Here is a 12,545-nt window from a genome sequence, read left to right as displayed (position 1 = left end):
CCCACATGGAGTTTGCTAAAAACACCTGAAGTACTCTAAGATGGTGAGAAATTAGATTCTTTGGTCTGATGAGACCAAGATAGAACTTTTTGGCCTTAATTCTAAGCGGTATGTGTGGAGAAAACCATGCACTACTCATCACGTGTCCAATACAGTCCCAACAGTGAAGCATGGTGGTGGCAGCATCATGCTGTGGGTGTGTTTTTCAGCTGCAGGGACAGGACGACTGGTTGCAATCGAGGGAAAGATGAATGCGGCCAAGTACAGGGATATCCTGGACGAAAACCTTCTGCAGAGTGCTCAGGACCTCAGACTAGGCCGAAGGTTTACCTTCCAACAAGACAATGACCCTAAGCACACAGCTAAAATAACGAAGGAGTGGCTTCACAACAACTCCGTGACTGTTCTTGAATGGCCCAGCCAGAGCCCTGACTTAAACCCAATTGAGCATCTCTGGAGAGACCTAAAAATGGCTGTCCACCAACCTTTACCATCCAACCTGACAGGAGAGGATCTGCAAGGAGGAATGGCAGAGGATCCCCAAATCCAGGTGTGAAAAACTTGTTGCATCTTTCCCCAAAAGACTCTGTATTAGATCAAAAGGGTGCTTCTACTAAATACTGAGTAAAGGGTCTGAATACTTAGGACCATGTGATATTTCAGTTTTTCTTTTTTAATAAATCTGCAAAAATGTCAACAATTCTGTGTTTTTCTGTCAATATGGGGTGCTGTGTGTACATTAATGAGGAAAAAAACTTAAATGATTTTAGCAAATGGCTGCAATATAACAAAGAGTGAAAAATTTAAGGGGGTCTGAATACTTTCCATCCCCACTGTAGTTATATATAAAATGCACTTTTTATCTTTCAAAAAGTGTTTCCCAGTGCCAAACCTTTCATCCAGTTTCTAAATTGCTGCATTTGTACATTTTAAAAGCCAATATAAAGGAATAGTAGTGGTAAAAAAAAGTCCTTGTGGATTTAATTAACCTTTTTTTTTGGTTAATTCTCCTTTAAAGGGGTGTGGCAGGGGGCGTGTCCTATGTCAACATACATTTCTTAGTAGGTGTCCCTCATTCCCACCTCAAAATGTTGGGAGGTATGTCAATTGTTAGTACAGTGATTCCGACCTGAGCTGTCAGTTTTTTTTCATTCAACCAAAGGTGAGCAGATGGATGTGGGTGGGTGGGGAGGAGAGAGGTGTCCAGAGGTAAAAAGAGAAGGGATTGGATTAGAGTTTGGAGGGCAAAAATGACCAAAGAGGGGATGTGCAGGGGGGCTGGGGTGCAAAGATGAGCAGATGCATGTTGAGTTAAGCAGAGATGAGGGGATTTGCAGGAGAAGGTTCAGGGTGCAGAGGTTAGCAGGGAAATTTAGAATGCACGGGTGTACTGAGAGGAGCTGAATAAAAATGCAGAGATTAACAGAGAGGCAGCAAAGGGTCTTTCATATTAAAGTACCCCTGTTACATGGATGGTAAGTGAAAGGCTGCATTCACATCATGCACATTTGACAGAGTGCGCATGTTCTCATGCATCGCATGTAGGGCAGCCCCTTCCACTCTTACCGCAACGTGGCTCCACCCACAGTTTGCCGTGGTGCGCTGTGCACACATTACTACCCTATTAAGACTACCCAAAGGCACCGTCTCTCTCTCTCACCCCCTCTCCCTCTCTCTATCACCCCCTTCCTCTCTCTCACCCCCTCTCTCTCTCCCACCCCTCTCTCTCTTTCACTCCCCCTCCCTCTCTCTATCACCCCCTCCCTCAATCTCACCCCCTCTCTATCCTCTCCTCTCTCTCACCCCCTCTCTCTCTCTCTCACCCCCCTCTCTCTTTCACTCCCCCTCCCTCTCTCTTACCCCCCTCCCTCTCTCTTACCCCCCTCTCTCTCCCCTCTCTCTCTCTCTCACCCCCTTTCTTTCTCACCCCCTCCTTCTCCCTTTCTCTCACCCCTCTCTTTCTCAACCCCTCCTTCTCCCTCACCCTATCTCTTTCTCTCACCCCTCCCTCTTTCTCACCCCCTCTTCTCTCTCTGACCCCCTCTCTCTCACCTCTTCTCTCTCTCACCCCCTCTCTCTCACCTCTTCTCTCTCTCTCACCCCCACTCTCTCTCACCTCTTCTCTCTCTCACCCCCTCTCTCTCACCTCTTCTCTCTCTCACCCCTCCTCTCTCGCCTATTCTCTCTCTCACCCCCTCTCTTTCTCACCCCCCTCTCTCTCGCCTCTTCTCTCTCTCACACCCCTCTCTCACCCCCTCTCTCTCGCCTCTTCACTCTCTCTCTCACCCCCTCTCTCTCTCTCGCCTCTTCTCTCTCTCACACCCCTCTCTCACCCCCTCTCTTTCTCTCACCCCCCTCTCTCCCTCTCTCACCCCCTCTCTCTCTCACCCCCTCTCCTTAATTTAATTTGTTTAAATAAAAATTGTTTGCAATTTCATCTATTTCCATAGAAAGGGCCACCAAAATGCTCAGCACTAGGCCCATGATGCTCTTAATCCGGTCCTGTTTCATCTTATTACTCGAATGCAAGATAAAAAAACCTTCAGTGAGCAGCAGCCCCCCTCATACTTACCTGAGCCCATCTCTATCCAGCGATGTTATATGAGTGCCTTGGCCGTCTCTTGATTGACTGAGACACAGCAGCGACGCCACTGGCTCCCGCTGCTGTCAATCAAAGTCAGTTAGCCAATCAGGAGAAAGAGGGGCGGGGCTGAACCACAGCTCCATGTCTGAATGGACACACGGAGCTGCGGCTTGGCTTGAGTGCCCCCATAGCAAGCTGCTTGCTGTGGGGACACTCGACAGGAGGGAGGGGTCTGAAGCAGCGTAGAGAGACCTGAGAAGAGGAGGATCTGGGCTGCTCTGTGCAAAACCATTACACAGAGCAGGTAAGTATAACATGTTTGTTATTTTTAAAGAAAAAAAAAAACAAGACTTTAGTATCACTTTGACTACATAACTGTGTTAATTGCTGTTTTTTAAATATTTAGATGTACTATCCAAAACTAAAACAAAAGGTATCGGCTATATAGTACATAAATTTACTATATAACCGCATTAATTGATGTTTATTTGTAATATTTGCCTGAAGTTCAGTTTTAAAGAGACGCAGTGCGCATTTTGAACAAAGTGGCAATGTCCACACATAGGACACCCCCCAAGCATGCATACTTACCCAGCCACCACCCACACTGCTGGAGCCCTCACTAATGGGGCTTTTGTGTATGGAAGAGCATATAACCTACATTGCGTGACAGTGCTTGAGCCTACAGTGAGGGGAGGGTCAGGAGTCAAGGCCACCTGTATAATCACAGACTGAATATACAGGATGCCATGCGTACGGAATAACCAGGAAGCACTTTGTGGATTTTGTGGTCATGCCAATATAGGAAGCTCAGATTGCTTGCAGGAATAATAGGTTTATAATACTAAGCCTCCTTTCACACTTTTTACTGCGATTTTGACGCGTTTTTTACTCGACCTGAAGCAATGCCTGTGTAATTTTGAGGTCTATTAACCTCAAGTCACATCAAAGTCGGACCAAAGTAGTGCAGGGACTACTTTGAAGTCACTGCGACTTGAAGACGCACAGATGTGATTGGTGCTCATTGGAAATCATGGGGTAGGACTTGTCATTCGGACTTGTCATGCGACTTTGCAGTCCAAAGTCGCAGGACAAGTCGCACAAGTGTGAAACGGGCCTTACTGGTTGAAAATACTAATAAAGGGCAAGTATGGGAAAAATATTATTATGATGAGGAAATATTATATGGCTATTCTTGTTTTGGGTTGATAACACTTTATAGTGTAAGCACAGCCAGAACTTTTTTATGCTTTGGATAGAGCAGGGAATATTTCGTACCCCTGCCTGTTTTTTTTATTGCTGTCTGTGTCCTTGCCTGGGAGATACACCCTACTTGGTGACCATTGTTATTGTGAGTGACAGCTGTTTCAGTGACAACTGTCTAATGCTGGCCATATGTGGTGCGATAAAACTGAACGATCAACTGAATTGACAAAAAATTAACAAATCAGACATAGATTAAGTGGGACAAAATGTAATATTTGATAGATTGTGTTAAAAAAAAATACCACTGTACAGGGCCAATCAATGGCGTTTTTCACGCTGTTACATGTAGATAGATCATAAGTGATTCACAAGGGTGCAAATCGGCTATGTGTGATCATTTTTTTTTTTTTTTACCACGACTGAACCATTTAGGTCGAGTAAAACCATCGCTTTCTGTTTCTCATTGCTTGATCAGGCTCACTCAGTTAATTCTCCGAGTCAATCATTTTGCCCGTACCGTTTTCCTCTAACTTAGGGCTCATTTAGACTTGGGATTGGGTATTTTAGTGTCCCCAACCGCCCCCCTTAAGCTGCAATGGCAGCGGATAGGAATGTTCACATGCCGCGGTTGTAATGCTTTGCAAAAATGATCCAACAAATTGCGCTTGGCTGGTATGCATTGTGCCAACAATATAATAAGACATTGAGACTGCTGCTCTGCCAGCCTAACCTATGCATGGTGAGACGTTGGGCAGCAGAAGCCAGTGCTACTCCACAAACCACACCCCCCCGGCACATTTCGCCCCTTCCGCTGGGCCTTAGTCATAGAGGAAGGAAACAAGCAGAGCGGAGATTTTTATGCATCATCAGCCAATGAAAGAACATGGTGAAAACTGATTCATGTGAAGTATGTTAGGCCTAGTTCACACTGGCATTAAAAGCGGGTGTTTGAGGGGTGTTTTTAATGCCCCTCAAACGCTTATACAAATGATACTATGATACACATTTTGAAAACATGAAGCGTTAGCGCTGCGTTGCTTCAAAATTTAAGCCCCATGGCGAGTTTAAAAAGGAGTTGAAGCACTTCAACTCTTTCCCTTCAAGTCTATGGTAACACACCACAACCGCGCCGGCATGCGGCTGCAGCGCAGTAGTACATTCCAGTTAATAATAGGTGTGGTTTGCAGTTTTAACGCGTGAAAGACGCATGTCAACCGTGCCGCACACGTGCATAGGGTGTTTGAGGGAGCGTTTTTAAAGCTCATTAAACGCTTATCAAATGCACCTATTAATCACTTAAGGACCGGAAGAGATTTGCCCCCTTAATGACCAGGCCATTTTTTGCGGTACAGCACTGCGTCCCATTAACTAACAAGGGCGCGGTTGTGCGAAGTTATACCCAAACAAAATTACTGTCCTTTTTCCCCACAAATAGAGCTTCCTTTTAGTGCCATTTAATCACTTCTGCGGTTTTTATTTTTGCGCTATAAACAAAAAAATACGGACAATTTAAAAAAAAACAATATTTTTACCTTTTTGCTATAATAAATATCCCCCCCAAAAATGTAAAAAAACGAATTTCTTCATCAGTTTAAGCCAATATGTATTCTTCTGGAAGGGACTGACTGGGAGTAGAGAGAGAGATCGCTGTTCTTGATCACTAGGAACAGAGATCACCCTGAACACCCCTGTCAGAACAGGGATCTGTTTATTTACATTGACAGATCCCTGTTCTGGCTCTCTGTGGAGTGATCGTGGGTGGCTGGCGGACATCGTGGCCCCCAGGCCACGGGTGTCGGCTCCCCCGCCACGTGTGCCCACTGTAGCTATTAAAGGGATCGCTGTACAGCTACGGCGATTCGCGGGAACAAGCCGACCTGCTGCCGTATAATGACGGCGGCTGGTCGGCAAGTAGTTAATGCACATTAATGCTATAGGCGCGCTTGATAAGCGCCAGTATTTTGAGCAAGTGTGAACAAACCCTTATTGTAATTAGTGAAATGAAAGGTGAAATAAAGAAATAAAATGTGAATGAAAAGAATATAAAAAGAAAGAAAATGAAAAGGATAATGAAGTAAAAAAAAAAAAAAAAAAGGTGAAGGTGAAAAACAAACAAATGAATAAAGAAATAAGAGATAAAAAAATACAATAAAAGTGCATAAAGAATGAATAAAATGAGAAGTGGAAATAAGAAAAAAATGTAATAAAATAATAAACAATAAGGAAATAATGGAAAAAATTTAAAAGAATTCATGTAAAAAAAAAAAAGTGAAAAATGTGAATGTGAAAAAGGTAGTGTGGTAGTTATGGGGTAAAACAGGAGGTGAGGAGGTGTCACATCGCCTCCTCATCACCTGAATGCAGATCGCTTTTCAAAACAGTAGAGGTTTAGACGTAGACAGCAAAACAATAAAATGAAGGGGTTAATACCATCCCCTTATTCTATATAAGGCTTCATGTACACTACAGCTCCTATACTTGCGTTTAGGAGCTTTTGGCATTTTTTTGCCAAATCCCCTTAACTCAACCCCATGGGGCAGAAACTAATAGGAATGATTTGATATATTCTGTTCCTTTTGTTCTTCTGTATAATTTTTAGATGTATTATAAATATAATATTATCATTTAAAAATAAATATAAATTAAATATCAACTTTTGGTTAAATGGATGCATATATTTCCGTACACTTTTCTCCCAAAAGTTGTACCTATTTTGGGTATACTGGGAATGTGTCCTAATTTAGCATTGTGTTGGCCATCAAAGGCTTATTACTTTGCTTTGAAGTGAGAAGCTACGTCTGCAAGGCACCATTTTTCCCCCCTGTCAGTGTTATATGACACGGCACAACTGGGTCTGGAAAAGGAAGCCACTTAGAGAGGAGTTGGCTGGGGACAAAGTAACGATCTGAAGAATACTGGTTGCTTTACAAAATGACAGCTGTCATGCTGTGTATTCTCCATTTGGACTTTTCTTTTCATTGTTTTCCTTTCACATCCATCCGATTGGTTCAGTATGGTGATCTCAATTTAAAAACTGGAGCAGTAATAGAGTATTTAAAGTGGCATTAAACCCAAAACCAAAAAGAAAAAATCATCAGTTTTTCTTTTTTCAGGCTTTTTTCCCCTCTGTTTTTACTTGGTGATCTGGCCAGTAACACATCTCCTGTATTATGCCACGTACACACGATCGGACATTCCGACAACAAAATCCTGGGATTTATTTCCGACAGATGTTGGCTAAAACTTGTCTTGCATACACACGGTCGCACAAATGTTGTCGGAAATTCCGAACGTCAAGAACGCGGTGACATACAACACGTACGACGAGCCGAGAAAAATTAAGTTCAATAGCCAGTGCGGCTCTTCTGCTTGATTCCGAGCACGCGTGGAATTTTGTGCGTCGGAATCGTATACACACGATCAGAATTTCCGACAACGGATTTTGTTGTTGGAAAATTTGAGAACCAGCTCTCAAATTTTTGTTGTCGGAAATTCCGACAAAAAATATCCGATGGAGCCTACACACGGTCGGAATTTCTGACAACAAGCTCACATCGAACATTCGTTGTCGGAAATTCCGATCGTGTGTACACTCTAATGGGCAACTTTGGACACCACCTTTGTCAATCTGGGAGAGGGAAATGTTACTAACAGATTTAGCTACACTAACAAATTGATGCTGAACTCCAGCTAAGACTTTATAAGCAGTTACAGCAACTGTTAAATAAATAAAAGCTGATCCACGTAACTACCCCTGTGAGTAGGAAATGGTTTGTATGATCCCTGCAACTGCAAGAGGGCTTATTCTTTTGAAAAACAGACCTACTGGCCAGATCACAAAATGAGAATAGAAGAAAGAAAACCTAAAAAAAGGAAAATAATGCAGCCATCGCATCTAAGAGTTGGTAAGCCGTAACATAAGAAATGTTTGTTTTTGGGTTTAATACTGCTTTATGTTTAATAGAAATATCAGATTGAAGTAAATCATCCTTAGAAATATGTTTTCATGTTTTAACAACCTTTTTTAGGTGTATGATCTGTAACTATATATGTATACACATGAGGGTAACCATATTTGTTCATTATATACGCTGCTTCTTGCTTTTTACAGAATGCTTTAAAGGCTGTGCTTTACTGCTTATTTCTCACATCACAACAAACTTATTGAAAACAATGTATTCCCCATGTGGTTGATACACTATATTGTCAAAAGTATTGAGACACCTGTCTTTACACTCACATGAACTTTAATGTCATCCCAAGCCTTATTCCGTAGGGTTCAATATTGAGTTGGCTCACCCTTTGCAGCTATAACAGCTTCAACTCTTCTGGGAAGGCTGTCCACAAGGTTTAGGAGTGTGTCGATGTTTGTTCGATGTAGACCTGGACGCGATCAACTGCTTGCCAACCGCCGGCCGTCAATTGACGGCCAGGCGGCGCAGCTCTCGTTGCGGGCGGACGTCATATGACGTCCTCGCATTCCTAGGCCACCAGGGGGCGCGTGCGCGCCGCCGCCGGCGATCGCGCGCGCCCGCCGTGTCACTAGGCACCCGGTGCGCGTGCCCGGCGGCCGCGATGTCCGCCGGGCACCTGCGATTACCGGTAACACAGCAGGACCATGGATCTGTGTGTGTAAACACACAGATCCACGGTCCTGTCAGAGGAGAGGAGACCGATGATGTGTTCCCAGTACAGCGAAACACCGATCGGTCTCCTCCCCTAGTGAGTCCCCGCCCTCTACAGTTAGAATCACTCCCTAGCAACACAGTTAACCCCTCGATCACCACCTAGTGTTAACCCCTTCACTGCCTGTCACATTTATACAGTAATCAATGCATTTTTATAGCACGGATCGCTGTATAAATGTGAATGGTCCCAAATATGTGTCAAAAGTGTCCGATGTGTCCGCCGCAATATCGCAGTCACGATAAAAATCGCAGATCGCCGCCGTTACCAGTAAAAAAATTAAAATGTTATAAAACTATCCCCTATTTTGTAGACGCTATAACTTTTGCGCAAACCAATCTATATACGCTTATTGCGATTTTTTTTTACCAAAAATATGTACAAGAATACATATCGGCCTAAACTGAGAAAAAATTTGTTTTAAAGAAAAAAAAAAATGGATATTTATTATCGCAAAAGGTAAAAATTATTGTGTTTTTTTTAAAACTTGTCACTCTTCTTTTGTTTATAGCGCAAAAAATAAAAACCGCAGAGGTGATCAAATACCACTAAAAGAAAGCTCTATTTGTGGGGAAAAAATGATAACAATTTCATTTGGGTACAATGTTGTATGACCGCGCAATTGTCATTCAAAGTGCGACAGCGCTGAAAGCTGAAAAATGGCTTGGGCAGGAAGGGGGCGAAAATGCCCAGTATTGAGGTGGTTAAAGTTCATTTGCGTGTAAAGACAGGTGTCCCAATACCTTTGACATTATAGTGTCTAAACGGTTGTTAAATAGACCCTGTCACCAGAACATTGTCCCATAAGATTATATGTACATTTAACATATAATGCATGTGTTTTATCTGTAAAATACATCCCTTGTGTAGCCACCCAAAAGCCCTGATATTGCTGCTGGACGCCACCATCTTGAATGTGATGTTAGATGCCCCAACAGACTGAGAGCTGTCGTTCAAGTGACACTTTGTAGTATACCCCTTCTCCCTGCCCCCAGCAGTTAGAGAAAAGGTTATATAAGAATGTGAAGGGAGGTGTGCAGGAGCTGAGCCAGCAGAGAAAGTAATTGGGCACTTACAGAAGGAGGAGAAGGCTATGAATTGCGAGAGGGAGAGGGGTCTGCGTTAGAGAGTTGCAAGTGAATAAACACTCTGTTTATGGAATTGAAAACCACTGCAAGTAAGCATTTAAAATATATTGGTGACAGGGCCTCTTAACCGTTGGTAAGTGCTCCCTCTAGTGGAAAATATACAAATCTCTATATTTAAAACAGTAAGAAATATATGGAAGTGCAAGCTTGTAGAAAGTGAAAGTCATATAACCCTCACTTTAAGTTAAACCCTGCAGAAAAAAAAAACCTAAAAAAGTTAAAAAAAAATTCTAATTGCATATACCTCAAGATGCAAGCTATTACCTTTAGCAGGAAGATCCTTATCTGTGTGCCTCTCTGAAACTAGTTTATGTTTTATTTTTTATTTTTTTGTTAATGACCTGACTTTCTCATATCTTTGTTTTATATGTTTCTTATGCCACTGATATCCCCCTTGTCCAATGGGAGTGTCCATATTGGCCACTGAGGTGCTGTTATTGGACAGGAGGCAGTTGATGAGACTTAGCTCTGAGGTTAGAAATGTCAGGTCCCTAATACAAAGCGAAACCATTTTTTTGGAACAGGTGCACAGAAGGGATTACCGGCTAATGATGGTGATAACAGGCATCTTATGATCTATGCTCTTAGGTAAGACTTTTACCTTTAAACATTTCAAATGGATAAATGCAAGCCCTAAACAGATTAAATTTTAGTTTGTAAAATCCCTGAGTATCATAAACAGTTGCCATTTTTAAAACAAATACTTAAAGTGGATTTAAGTGGGGGGGGGGCTCTCTGGGGACCCTAATGTAAGTGGGAGGCTCTCTCGGGACCCTGATGTAAGTGGGAGGCTTTCTGGGGACCCTGATGTAAGGGGAGCTCTCTGGGGACCCTGAAGTAAGGGGGGGGGAGCTCTCTGGGGACCCAGATGTAAGGAGAGGCTCTCTGGGGACCCTGATGTAAAGGGGGGCTCTCTGGGGGACCCTGATGTAAGTGGGGGGGGCTCTCTGGGGATCCTGATGCAAGGCAGGGGCTCTCTGGGGACTCTAATGTAAGGGGGAGCTCTCTAGGGACTCTGATGTAAGTGGGAGCCTCTCTGATGTAAGGGGGAGGCTCTCTGGGGACTTTGATGTAGTGGGAAGGCTCTCTGGGAACCCTGATGTAGGGGGAGGCTCTCTGGGGACCCTCATGCAAGACTGAGGCTCTCTGGGGACTCTGATGTAAGGGGGGGCTCTCTGGGGACCCTGATGCAAGACTGGGTTCTCTGAGGATTCTAATGTAAGGGGTGGGGTCTCTCTGGGGACTCTGATATAAGGGGGGCTCTCTGGGGACTCTGATGTAAGGAGGACTCTCTTGGGACCCTGATGTAAGCAGGGGTTCTCTGGGGACCTTCATGTAAGGAGGAGGCTCTCTGGGGACCCTGATGTAAGGGGGAGGCTCTCTGGAGACCCTGATGCAAGAATGAGGCTTTCTGGGGACTCTGATGTAAGGAGGGGGGCTCTCTGGGCACCCTGATGCAAGACTGAGGCTCTCTTGGGACTCTAATGTAAGGGGGCCTCTCTGGGAACTCTGATGTAAGGGGGGCTCTCTGGGGACTCTGATATAAGGGGGGCTCTCTGGGGACTCTGATGTAAGGGGGGATCTCTGGGGACTCTGATATAAGGGGGGCTCTCTGGGGACTCTGATTTAAGGGGGGATCTCTGGGGACTCTGATGTAAGGGGGGATCTCTGGGGACCCTGATGTTGGGAGGGGCTCTCTGGGGACCCTGATGTAAGGGGGGCTCTCTAGGGATTCGGATGTAAGGGGGGGGCTCTTTTTGCGCAATTGCGTATAGTTTATGTACTGTTTTTGTGCGTGTTTGCAAAATTAAAGTGGCCCAGCCTGGATGAAGTCCAATTTATGTCACAGTCCAGCCCTGCCTAAGCCCCATCTCAATCCAGCGATGTGCACGAGAGCAGCGGCTCTCCCATATCTCTCTCTCCTCATTGGCTCACACAGGAGCGGGAGCCTTTGGCCCCTGCTTCTGTCAATCACAGCCAGTTAGACAATGAGGAAAGAGCAGGGTGTGGGGTCGAGCCACGCTCTGTGTGTGTGAATAGACAATGTCCATTCACAGGAGCGAGGCTGCTTGATTGCCCCCCTAGCTAGAGGTTTGCTACTGGAGACTGGGGACAATGGGCAGGGGGGAGTAGCCAGGACCCAAAAATAAGAGGACCGGGGCTGCTCTGTGCAAAACCATTACACAGAGCAGGTAAGTATAACATGTTTGTTTTTTTGTTTTGTAAAGAAAAAGGAAGACACTACAAGAGACAAGACAATGCTGCACACCCCGATAAATATATAAAGGAAAAAGAAAAAAGTCCCCCGTGTGGGGTTTTTTAGCAGCAGAGGGGTGGAAAAGATACTACATATGATCAGAGATTGATTGGTTTTTTATTGATGACATGATAACAAAAAATTATAATAAATTATGGACTGTGGTACAGGAGATGTAAAAGCAATAATACAGGAAAGAACACAATTTACATGGTTGACAAGCACTAAAAAAGGTGGATGATGTTGAGCGAATCCTGACGCGTTTCGACCCCACTGGGTCATCATCAGAGGATTAATGGGCTGTAGAGATATTTATACATATATTGAAATTCATGGACATAACCACAAGAAAAAAATGCTATATATTAAACATCTTGTCTGGATTCGCTCAACATCATCCACCTTTTTTAGTGCTTGTCAACCATGTAAATTGTGTTCTTTCCTGTATTATTGCTTTTACATCTCCTGTACCACAGTCCATAATTTATTATAATTTTTTTGTTATCATGTCATCAATAAAAATCCAATCAATCTCTGATCATATGTAGTATGTTTTCCACCCCTCTGCTGCTAAAAAACCCCACACGGGGGACTTTTTTCTTTTTCCTTTATGTTTTTTTTGTTTTGTTTTTGTTTTTTATTACAGCCTTTGGATTTTTTTTTA

The 12,545-nt window shown here is 43.8% G+C and overlaps 1 protein-coding gene across 2 annotated transcripts in view; it reads left to right on the top strand.

The window, feature by feature from the left end:
• Window positions 1-12,545, top strand: part of SRL (sarcalumenin) — an 86,059-nt gene that overhangs the window by 55,565 nt on the left and 17,949 nt on the right. The gene's annotated exons all lie outside the window — the stretch shown is intronic.

The sequence above is a fragment of the Aquarana catesbeiana genome, linkage group LG06, assembly GCF_042186555.1.
Source record: "Aquarana catesbeiana isolate 2022-GZ linkage group LG06, ASM4218655v1, whole genome shotgun sequence".
Taxonomy (NCBI): domain Eukaryota; kingdom Metazoa; phylum Chordata; class Amphibia; order Anura; family Ranidae; genus Aquarana; species Aquarana catesbeiana.
The sequence above is the reverse complement of the archived record's forward strand: the minus strand, read 5'-3'. Positions and strand labels throughout refer to the sequence as shown.